Source organism: Piliocolobus tephrosceles, chromosome 1 (assembly GCF_002776525.5).
Source record: "Piliocolobus tephrosceles isolate RC106 chromosome 1, ASM277652v3, whole genome shotgun sequence".
NCBI classification, from domain to species: Eukaryota; Metazoa; Chordata; class Mammalia; order Primates; family Cercopithecidae; genus Piliocolobus; species Piliocolobus tephrosceles.
In genome coordinates, this window is record NC_045434.1 from 123,603,474 (window position 1) to 123,616,243 (window position 12,770).

General features: G+C 36.4%; 1 long non-coding RNA gene across 1 annotated transcript in view; it reads left to right on the forward strand.

The window, feature by feature from the left end:
- The window catches only part of LOC111555178, a 63,362-nt gene extending 54,258 nt beyond the window's left edge, over nucleotides 1-9,104 (forward strand). Inside the window, exons 4-5 of the long non-coding RNA XR_002735443.1 lie at nucleotides 1,838-1,922; nucleotides 7,507-9,104. This is a non-coding gene — a long non-coding RNA (uncharacterized LOC111555178). The remainder of the gene's footprint in view (nucleotides 1-1,837; nucleotides 1,923-7,506) is intronic.
- The last annotated feature ends 3,666 nt before the right edge of the window (nucleotides 9,105-12,770 follow it).

The following is a 12,770-nucleotide window of genomic DNA, read 5'->3' on the forward strand; positions in this document are numbered from 1 at the left end:
ACAATGAATCTATATTTAATCCATTTTTTAACATCAGATGCTTTTATATTTTAATGAACTTGAGAAAACGTCCCCAATTCCTGCTTAATGTACTGACTCCAGCATGTGTATTACAAATAGAATGTGCGACATCACTCAATTCTATAACTATGAGAAAATATGCAAAAATGAGTAGTCAGTCTCAACTTTTCATGGAAAAACACAATCCATGTAATATTTTGAGTGGTCTCTTCACATGGACCAGCCCAATGGCTGGCAGGTGAGTTTGATATCCCCAGAAATTAAGTAAGCCGAATAGGAATCATTAAGCTTTTTGACTCAATGCCTCTGGTGGAATGTCATGAAAAGATTTTTTTTAATGTTTAATGCTTTTATGAAAGCATGATCTAGCATAGGGTTTGTAGTCAATCATGAAGAGGAACTATCATTGATGTTGAAGTTATGCTGTATTAGGTACTATACCAGCTCCTCATGTTGGACCCAATTCTAACAGTAGAACTATGTGGTAGTATTATCTTTATTTTCTAGACAACAAATTAAATCTTGGAGTAAAAATTTGTCCAGGGTCAAAGATGGCAAAGATTGAATTTAGTTACAAAGACTTACTCTGAAGTCCACAATCATTTTTATTTAAAATAAAGACAACAAAAATATAACCAAACAGCTTGGCTAGAATTTATATAATTTGTATTATGTATATTAATCAATGGGTATAAATACTTGACCTAAAAACTCAAGGGGCAGAACATGGATTTTTATACGACCATGGTTTTTGACCAAGAGCTTTATGCATTCAGAACACATTGTCAGAAATATTCTGTTTTCTCAGTTATTTTAGCTTTATCTTAAAGACTTTACTAAACTGGCAGAATTCATGGGTAGTTACAGCCTTCCAGTCATGCTAATGTTTTAAGAGATGGTCATAACCCAGAAAGTAAATACCTGTTCGGTTAAAAAGTAAAGTATTTCTTTCATTAATTTATCCAATAATTTTTAAACGCGATTCTCAGCATGGCTTATCATGATCCTTATATTAAAGATAGTCCAATATCTATTAAGTTAAACTACATACTCCAAGACCAATCAAAGCACTTCTAATTTACCATTCTTTATGGGGATTCTCTGTTTAAACAAATTGGGAATGTTATTTTAAAAAGTGTGTGGCAACCAAGAAAGATTACAGCTGCATACATACATAGATACTTTCAATCATTGATATTCATGCATGTAAATGAATCACGGTGAAACAATCATTTCAAAAGATAAGTGAAAGGTTGCCTTAAAGTATCTTCTTCCACATTCCCATGGCCTACTAAAAATTCTGTTTTATTGACCATGTTGTATTGTCAATGCTTTCTTGCCCAACCAGAGTATGAGCAAAGACTATATTTTTTCCTCAATGACATCAGTGCATAACACAGTTCTGGCACTCACAGATTACTTTTTGAAGAAATAATTGAATGATGTAAAGTAAAATATCAAATTACATAATGGCATCATAGGTTACAATCCACGTTTGTATCCATGAGTGGATCTGATTTCTTCCTGCATACTCTTGAATGCTTGAAAATGCATCTTTGGTTCATCCAGGCACAAATTTTATAGAAGAGAGTTCTATTTAATCATGTATAGATGAAAAAGAATTATTACTCAAAAGCAACAGGAGCCACCTATAGTGCCCATGACAGAAGCTGAAAGGAGTTGACTTTCCTTGAATTCTAAGCAATTGTTGCATGCTGGTCCCCGGACAATAATAAAAAGCTGGTAAAGTTTGTATTTGAGATGACCTTCCACCTCCATTTTTTGAACTTGCTTGACCTTTTGCCTCTATTCCCAGGCATCCAAAGCCTCTGGGATATGTTCTGACTGTAAAAACTCTGATGTTGTGAAAAAAGCTGATGCTTTGCCTCCACTCAAACCAGGTAACTGGCTTGGATGTGAGTTAATTTCTCTACACTTAGTCCTCTCGGTGTAAGTTTAGAATAATAGTGATCTTCCTCTGAAAGGAATGGTGTAGGCCTATATGAAAGGTTGCAAGTCAGAATACTCAATAAACTGTGCAACTTTAAACAGATATTTGATGTCACTCAAAAGAGCCCTAAAATGAGGGAACTTCTAAGGCCCTCTCTCCCCTGATGTATTTATGACCCAAATAACTCCATTTTCTCCCTTCTATAAATTCCCATCTCTTGTTGCAATTGTTGGGACAGAAAATTATCTGACTGTTCCCTAAATTTATTCACCTTAAGAAAAAATGCCTGATAAGGCCAGGTACATCGGCTCACGCCTGTAATCCCAGCAAAGGCGGGCTCATGGCCTGAGCTCAGGAGTTTGAGTCCAGCCTGGGCAATGTGGTGAAACCCCGACTCTACAAAAAACTACAAAAATTAGCAGGGCGTGGTGTTGCATGCCCATAGTCCCAGCTACTTGCTACTTGGGATGCTGAGGTGGGAGGATCTCTTGAGCCTGGGAGGCAGAGGTTGCAGTGAATGGAGATCAAGCCACTGTTCTCCAGCCCAGGCAACAAAGAGACCCCATCTCAAAAAAAAAAAAAAAAAGAAAGAAAGAAAGAAAAGAAAAGAAAAGAAAATGCCTTATAAACATAAAACCACCTTAGTTGGGGACAAGTCCTTCTTTTGTCTAATCTGTTCATCTCTACCCTAAGAAACGTAGGAGTCAGAAAGGTGGTATCCCAGAAACAAAAGCCTATTCATCTCAGTGTTAAGGCTCTGATACATAAAGGATGGTAATTTAACTTCCTGAAATTTGTTAGTCTGAAAGTATAATTAAGAGAAACCAAGGCACTAAAATAGTTTTGCATCAAATATGTCAAATATGTAGAATAGTGGGACTTAACTACTAGATGACTTATGTTTCCATACTGATTGTTAAAATGATATTTATGAAAGAAACCAAGTGTAACCATTTTAACAATTCTAGGCATACTCTAAGAGGTAAAATTAAAATTAGGGAAAATGAGACCATTTATAATGGGCCATTATGACTCTGAGTAACGATGATTATTGGTTCTGCTTAATAAAACTGTCATCTAACACAAAATAGATATTAAACTAAATTACTTTACATTATCATTCTATTATCCCACAGAATTAAATGCAAATCTTAAAAAATAGATCCACAAGGAAACAGACCCAATATTAACCTTTTCTACCTATTTCCAATTAGCTTTAATTAGTAAAAGAACCCATGTGAAGAAGTTAAAAAAAAGTATATGCTGCAAAATGCATACAATTTACTAGATCAAATGACTAAATATTTATTACTTGTGTATTTTTAAAACAAGGTAGCTTTGTTTTAGAACAGGAGGATTCCAAGACAGCATCAGAACTTCTCAAACTTCCTCCTAATATTTAACTTTTGCTCCTTCATTTCAAAGCTTTTCCTTCCTGGCAGTCTCTTCCTGTCGCATCTGCTGATCAAGTCATGTAGAAGAATCTTTGCTTTACCTTTCTATCATTGCCATTTCTAAATCTGGTTGCACTCAGACAGTATTTCTTTCAAGGTACTTCTTTGGTTCTCAGAATCAAAATTTATAGTTTATGTGACTTCACATGTTGTGAAAATGCAGATTTTTAGATCTCAGACCTAATTAATCAGAAACTTTATGGTGGGACCTATGGCTCTACACTTCAATGTTCTCCAGAGGTGATTTTTAATATCTCTGGTTTGAGAATTACTGTACTTGAACAACTGACAATTATTAAAGGCAACATATTAATATTAAGGTATATTGTTGTGAAGTTTAACATTTACTTGGTTTATATTTAATCCATTACTGAAAACATTTATTGAGAACATACTATTTGCCAGGCTGTTTACCGGGTAGTAGGGCTACCTAGATAATGAAACATCCTTTCTCTCATGCATCTTACAGTCTTATCAGAGACATTTGCTCTTTTGAATCACTTATAGCATTATCTCTTCAGAACACTATAGAATCCTGTGTTCCCTGCTCCGACTAGTGTAAGCCAAAAGGAGATTTCAATCAAATAAAATCATAAATAATTGAAATAAAACAATAATAGAGAGTATGTAGACCAGATGTAGATGAAGAGAAAAATAAGTGAATAGGTAGATCGAAGCATACAAAAATGCAACAGAGAGAGAGAAAGAAAAGAAAATTATTAAAGGAAATTGAAAAGGCAAGGAAAAAAATATCAAGAAGACCTGGCATATGTCTACTAAGAATTCCAGTAACAAATGTGGCTATTCCTCAAAGATCTAGAACAAGAAATATCATTTGACCCAGCCATCCCATTACTGGGTATATACCCAAAGGATTATTAATCATGCTGCTGCAAAGACAAATGCAGACGTATGTTTATTGTGGCACTATTCACAATAGCAAAAACTTGGAACCAACCCAAATCTCCATCAATGATAGACTGGATTAAGAAAATGTGGCACATATGCACCATGGAATACTATGCAGCCATAAAAAAGGATGAGTTCATGTCCTTTGTAGGGACATTGATGAAGCTGGAAACCATCCTTCTCAGCAAACTAAAACACCACATGTTGTCACTCATAGGTGGGAATTGAATTATGAGAACATTTGGACACAGGAAGGGGAACATCATACACTGGGGCCTGTTGTGGGGTGGGGGGAGTGGGGAGGGATAGCATTAGGTGACATACTTCATGTAAATGATGAGTTAATGAGTTAATGGGTGCAGCACACCAACATGGCACATGAATACATATGTAACAAACCTGAACGTTGTGTACATGTACCCTAGAACTTAAAGTATAATAAAATAATAATAATAATAGTAGTATTGATAGGGAAGAGGAAATCTTTGAAATGATGGCTGAAACATTTATTGAAAACTGAGGAAAGCAATGAGTAATTATATTGAAAATTTAAATAGACAAAAAAAAATTATACCTAGTAGTCACATTGTAGTGGAATGGCAGAACATGAAGGACAAAGAGAGAATTTTGAGATCAAGCAGAGATAAAAGGTAATTTACAAAGGAACAATCAGGCTGATAGAAGTCCTCATCAGCACTAGGAAAGACCAAAAGAGAATGAAAGAGTAACTTAAATATGCTGACAAGATAAATTTCAATGAAAAGTTAAACATTTAAGAGAGAAGGTGGAATAAAGAAGTTTAAAGATACACAACGACACAGAATTTCCTACCTTCACTTGAAAAAAAACACTAAAGGACATATTTCATTAAGAAATAAATAAATCCAGAAAGAAGGAATATGATTCAGGAAGAAACAGTGAGCAAATAAATCAGTAAAGAATACTTTTAAATCTAAGTAAGTTTTGGATATAAATGACATTTATACTACAAACACTATTTGTTATGGCTTAAGTAAAAACTACAGTTAAATTATAGATAACCTAAATGTTTATAGAAATAGATTGTCAACAGGCAATTTTATTTTTAACAAACTAATTTGGGGAGATATCAAGAGGCACTTGAATTAACACTAAATATGTAATCAGTATCAGTTTATTTTCCCTCTATTATTATCACGTTAATGGCAACTTAAACTTAGTTAACGTGAAAATGGATCTTATTTTCCCTAGAAGAGGTTTACCAATTTCCCCTAAAAGGATGTTTTGTGTTGTTTTAAGCAACAGTCAATTTCGTTGTCTAGTTTTAGCTTGTCAAACTTGTCAAACATTTAATTGTTGAATGATTAGCTCTTCACAAACAATGAAGGCCCCAACTTAAAAACTTTTTTGTTTTTCAGAGACATCCTAACCTTGTATGCCTCGTTTTTCAAGTTATAGATATTGGCAGTATTACAATGGTTTTAACAAAGAGAGGAGGCCATATGTGACAGAAAATGAGCAATCTGTTTGTTATGTAATTTAGGATTTGGATTGGTGTGCTGCAGATTAATAACTCTCATTTATATTGTAGCAATACTTAAAAAACATCATGCAGTCTTTTAATTTTTCCACTGTTTAGATTGGTGTGTTTTTCCCTGAAAACAAAACAAAACAGAAACAAAAACAACTTTTGAATAACACGGCATCTGGTAAAGTCGAGGTAAATTTGCTTTTTCTTCCTCTTCAAGAGAGAGTTGGCGTAGTTTGTAAGAATGTCTTCAAGAAACAACAAGGAAAATAAGTATGCACTTTCATATTTAATGAAAAATTGAAAGGTGAGTTCATAATAATATCAGTTCAACATTTTATCAAAAGTTTTGGCATTAGTAATATCAATATATTGCCAACATCTGCTAAAAGTGATCAAACACCTGGTCAGTTTATGCAATCAGGCAAAAAAAAGCTGTTTGATTCACTAAAAGAAAAAATGAAATCATTTAAGTGTAGATAATGCTTTTTGAATCTTTTGGGGATGTGTGAAAATAAACTGATGAATGGTTTAAAAACTGTCATGTTAAGTGTTACAGAAATATAAATCTTAGTCATTTTTTAAGATTTTTTTCTTACTACATTTCCATGCAATTAAGAAAATGATCTTATTATTTCTTTTTTTTTAACTTTTATTTTAAGTTCAAGGGTACAAGTACAGGTTTGCTGCATAGGTAAACTTGTTTCATGAGGGCTTGTTGTACAGATTATTTCATCACCCAGGTATTAAGTCTAGTACCCATTAGTTATTTTTCCTGATCCTCAGCCTCCTCCCACCCTCCACCCTCTTAAAGGCCCCAGTGTGTGTTCCCGTCTATGTGTCCATGTGTTCTCAGCATTTACCTCCCACCTATAAGAGAGAATATGTGGCTTTCGGTTTTCTGTTCCTGAATTTGTTTGCTAAGGATAATGGCCTCCAGCTCCATCCATGTCCCTGCAAAGGACATGATCATGTTCTTTTCTATGCTGACCCACAATTAACCAGAGCATTCTTCCCTTGGATTCCCTAAACTTGTGTGCCTGATAAGCTGCTCTCCAGTTATGCCACCATGATTTCCATTCCTGAGGGGAGGCTGTGACGAAGAACCAGGAAAATAGGAGCACTCCCCCTACTCCTATACAGCAGTGGTTAAGGATCCTTTATTTTATACAATTTTAAAACTGGAAATACACAAAATGCGCCAACATAATTAAAGGTAAAACTACCATGAAATAGCACAAATATTCTGCACATGAAATGTTAAGAACTAAAACAAAAAAAAATCTGCTTTTAATAGGACTACATAAAACTGAAGATAACCAGTCAATACAGAATTGGGCCTATGCACAATTATTCTTGTAGTAATCCAAACACATTAAGTACTCTAATATGTCTAAAATAATCTATGACGAAGGAAATAGTCTGAAGGAAAGAAAGAAAAGATAATTGTGGGAAAATCTTATGTGTTCTATTTTTATGTGGAGATAAGCTGAATGGAAAATGACTTATTGTAAAATATTGAGAAAAGATTAGAAAATATGGCATAATTAAGAAACAGAAAATAGGTAAAAGGAGCCCATGGTGATGAAAAGGTACTGCTCATTTTCTTTTTAAAAAATTTCCTCAAATTATTAAATCTAGGCATTCCCAACTTTTTTTTTGAGATGGTGTTTCACTCTTATTGCCCACGCTGGAGTGCAATGACATGATCTTGGTTCTCCACAGCCTCCGCGTCCGGGGTTCAGGCTATTCCCCTGCCTCCGCCTCCCAAAATGCTAGGATTACAGGCATGAGCCACCACATCCGGCCAGCATTCCCAATTTTTAAAAATGAATGATTGGCACAAATCTTAGAAAGCCATTTTCTGTAGATTTGAAAGTAATGTTATTTACAATGTGAATACCTTCTTGCTAAATCTTGCATGTCTGTGGTATGTGTTGTAATAGAAACTTAAGATCATGGTCTGCCATATTCATATTTTAAAAAGAAAATTTCAGACTGTATAATCAATTGGTTGATTATTAATATTTGCTTGTACAAAGTTAATAGTGTAACTTGTCAGAAAAGAAGGAAGCCTGAGAAGTATTTTAAATACATTAATAAGAGGGGTTCTAAGTGAATTAATTTTTGTTTTACCATCTACAGAGTTCCTGCCGCATTCTAGGCACTTCATATTTGCTGCAACATTTATTCTGACATTGACAGAACAAGAGAAAAGAAGTTAAATTTTAGGTACCATGGATTTAAGTTAAACACAAGGAAGATATTTTATAGGACCAATTGTTAATCTGTATTTAACAGGATATTCATTTATTTTGGGTGACATAAGGATGGCCCCTTCTGGAAACAGGATTACCAACATATGGACCTATTTAGGTCAATTTCAACCTTGTGATTTTGAATCTGACAGGTTCTCAGCTGCTTTTATTAAATAACGGATTTTCTTAATAATTATAGTACTAAAACTCAGCAAAAAGCTATCACTTTTTATAGCCCAGTTTTTTAGTCACACAGTATTGTGTCTTGTCAAACTGAAATCATATACTATACTCTTTACTTATTAAGAGGGTCTTTTCTTTGTACTAATTTTGGAGTAAATAGTTTACTTATCTAAACATCTGATTTCTGATTTAATAGATTTCTGAAGCATTTATTTTCCTTATAATACATAAAAATTGTCAGTTGAGGACAAGGAAGGAATAACCTGGACTACGGCAAATAATTGTGTCGGTTGCTTACTGTGTAACTCCAGAGGAGCTGGAGACTTTGCTCCTGGAGACTTTGCACATGGTAGACTTTGCAGATTTAGGTATTACTACAACAATTTTCTGGCAGATAGCAGTGGAACACCTTGTTCTATTAAAATTAGTTTATTATGACAAATTGCCTACAGATGGACATAAAGTGTCTTGAGGAAGGCACCTCCTTTGAACTGAATTTTGTCCCCCAAAAATCATATGTTGAAGCCTAATCTCCAATGTGATGGTATTTGGGGATGGGGCCTTTGGGAGATAACTAGGTTTAGATGAGGTCGTGACTGTGGGGACTTCCTGATTAGTACCCTGAAAAGAGAAGACACTAGAGAGCTGGCCCTCTGTCTCTCTTACCCCACAGGCACACAAAGAGTTCATGTGAGTATGCAGTGAGATAACAACCATCTGTGAGAAAACAGAAGAGGCTTCAGAATGAAATCTACTTTGCTGGTACTGTAGTCTTGGACATTATCCTCTAGAACTGTGAGATAATGAAATTTATCTTATTTAAGCCACCCAGTCTATGGTATTTTATTATGGCACCCTGAACTAAGACAAATTTTGGTACCAAGAAATGGGGGTGCTACTGTAACTAATACCTAAACATGGGGAAATGGCTTTGGAATTGGGTAGTGAGTAGAGGCTGGAAGAATTTTCAGGTGCATCCTAAACATATAAACAGTAAAGGTGATTCTGGTGAGGGCTTAGATGGAATTGAGGAATATGTTATTGGAAACTGGAAGAAAAGTGATCCTTGTTACAAAATGGTAAAGAACTTAGCTGAACTGTATTCTAGTGTTTTGGGGAGAGTAGAACTTGTGAGTGATGAAATTAAATGTTTGACATTTCTAAGCAATCTGACTAAGGAGCAGCTGGTTTGGTCCTGACCTTTTCTGCTGAAATGAAAAAAAAAAAAAAAAAAAAGATAAGTTGAAGAAGAAATTGAGAAATTGTTCAGGAAAAAGGAGCCAGAACTTGAAGATTTGGGAAATTCTCAGCTTATCCACATTATTAAAAAATGAAAAAACTTGTTCTGAAAAGAACACTAAGAGTGTGACTGGACAACCATTTGATAAGAATTTATGAGATTATGTGAGCAGATATTCTGCCAGTTTGAACTGAAGGGGATGAAGATGAGACAAAAAGAATGAAGGCTTCGAGACTTCTTGGGTTAGACATGATGGGCTGGTTTGCTTATTTGACTGAGAACCTGCACTATTTTTCAAGGAGAGGAAAAAATGGTCCCTAAGGCAATTCAGAGATAGCCAGAGCCACAGCCTCAGTTTCAACAGGTTGGACAGTCTCCACTCAGCTCTTTGGAGGCAGAACCACTCAGAGGACTCAAGCCTGTCAGAGCTAGGGGGTGGGGCCGGTAACCCCACAGGGTGGAAAGGGTGGGGCTATCCTGCAAATCCCTATGGGTGATGGTTTGGGTGGAATGCTCTGGTATGAACTGTCCTCGCATCCCCTGCTCAGATTCTGTGTTGAAGCCCTTCCCTCCAGTGTTACGGTAGTTGGAGATGGGGCCTCTGTAAGATAACTGGGTTTAGATGAGATCATGAGAGCGAGGCCCTCAGGATTTGTGCCCTTATAAGAAACCTCAGAAAGCTTGCAAGTTCTCTCTTTCTCTCTCTTTCTTTCTTTTTCTTTCTCTCTCTCTCTCCGTGTGTGTGCATGTGTGTGTGTCTGTGTGTATGTGTGCGTGATGTGGAAACACAGCACAAAGGCAGCCTCTGCAAGCCAGGAAGAGGGCTCGCCAGAACCCAATCAAGCTGGCACCCTGATCCCAAACTTCCACCCTCCAAAACTGTGAGAAAATAAATTTCTGTTGTTTATGCTACCTAGTCTATGATATTTTGTGCTGAGCTGACTAACACAGCTCCTTTCCAGAGTGTACAAAGATGCCACATGAATCAGAGCTCACCAGCTCTGGTAGGTATGATTTTTCAGTGTTCAGCACGTAGGAAACACTGGGGAAAGGCTCATATATTCAATGAAGAAAATATGCATGACACGCGATTTAACAATAATGTAATAATTCATTGGATTACTCTAAGAAATATGAGTTTTTTAATGGCAAACTCTTCACGACACACTTGATAATAGATTGAGAGGGAAATGGCTGTGTAAATCATTAAGCTGAAAAAATAAGTTACATTTGCTGTCACAGATCAGTGGTCAAAGAGAGACAAAATGTTGAGGGTGGGGTGGGGTGAACAGGACACTGAGGATCAAAAGCACTTGGAATCAGCTTCAAACTGAACGTAATAACTGGAATCTTAAACATGGGTTTCTCCAGAAAAACAAAATGAGAGAAGTTAGATCAAGCAGAGGAAGTTGTATGAACAATCACTAAATTTCCTGACTTATTCTCCAAGTTTCTTATTCCTAAACTACAAGTATCTTGATGGCATTCTGAGAACATGCTGTACCTCCCTCTATCTTAGCATTCACTACTTTATATTAAAATATATTTTGATGCCTTCCTTTCCCATAGAGTCTCCAAGTCATAAACAATATCCCAGCACCTACCACGAACCGGGTACCATGTTGTTTGTTAAATTAGATTGAGTTCTGATATTGCCTTCTTCACCTCCATAATCTCTTCTACCTTCCCTTAACACATTCGCCTATGTTTTGTAAGCCTTCGCCACATTGTATTCAATTGTTTGTTAATGTTTTTGTCTTCCTAATTAGACTGTGAAATTCTTGAAGGCAGAGATTAGGTCCTGTTCATCTTTGCACCATCAGTGTCTTGCCTAGCATATAGTAGGGTTACCTTAGGGTTCCTTTTTTTTTTTTTTTTCAATGAAATGAACTAACATTAAGTATTTCAAAATTACTGGAAATGAGTGTGCTTTAGGTAAGGGTGAGAGGAAGGAAGATGGATAAGATATAAGGCTGGGAAAATATGGGGAAAATCCATCTTTGAGGTTAATTGATTAAAAAGGAGGAGCCTTGAGTGACTTCAGTGCTTGGCGTGATGGTGATATTCACCAAGGTAAGTTATACTAGAATAATAAGTTAGGGAGATAATAGTAAGTTGAGACATTTGTAAAATATGCAGGCATCTAGTAGAGTTGGATAAATAGGCCTGGAGTTTGAGAAATTTGGAACAAAGATAGTGATTTGGACATCATGAGAGGCAGTACACAGTAGTAATAATACTAACAACTAGGCTGGACGTGGTGGCTCATGCCTGTAATACCAGCACTTTGAGAGGCCAAGGCAGGCTGATTGCCTGAGCTCAGGAGTTCAAGACAAGCCTGGGCAAAATTGTGAAACCCCTTCTCTACAAAAAATACAAAAAATTAGCCGGGCATGGTGGCACGTGCCTGTGGTCCCAGCTACTTGGGAGGCTGAGGTGGAAGGATCGCTTGAGCCTGGGAAGTTGAGGCTTCAGTGAGCTCAGATCATGCCACTGCACTCTAGCCTGGGTGACAGAGGGAGATCCTGTCTCAAAAAAGAAAAGAAAACAAAATAATAATAATAATAATAACTAGCTATTAGAGCACTTTCTAAGTGCTGGGTACTAATTGCTCAGCACATGCTAGTACCCTTAATACTCACTTAAACAAACTTTTGGATATATGCATAATTATCCCCATTTTACAAACTAGAAACCAAGTCACAGACCTGCTAAACAGTTTACCTTAGGTCATGCAGATCCCAAACCAAGCAGGATTCCCATCTAGACAGTGACTCTGCTTCTAAAATTCATACTCAGTATACACCCAGCATAGGGACTGGGACTGTCAGTCTTTCCTTTGCTTTGTGACTTGATTATGTTACCCACCACTTCTGTGAGGAAAATAATACTGTCTCAAAACAGTGCTTGGTATATGGTAGCACTCAATCAACCTTAAATCATTATTTCCATTAGCTTATCTATGAATGTTGAAATCATGGAGAAAAAGGAGATTGGGTGAATGTGGGGAATAAGAGAACCAGAGGGTCTTTGATCCTTTAAGCAGTGCTCGACTAGAAAGAAATCTAGTATGGAGGCTGGCTGATCATCCCAAGAGGAAAAGTGAGGCTTCCAGACCTGGGGCCTGGGCAGAATCTGAGATGCCTAGTCCAGTGTAGTAGCAGCCATCCACAGCAAGCGCTGCAGTGCTAGAATGATAAACTGAGAAGAAATATGCCAAATCAAAAGCCTGGCGGGCCGTCCAAGT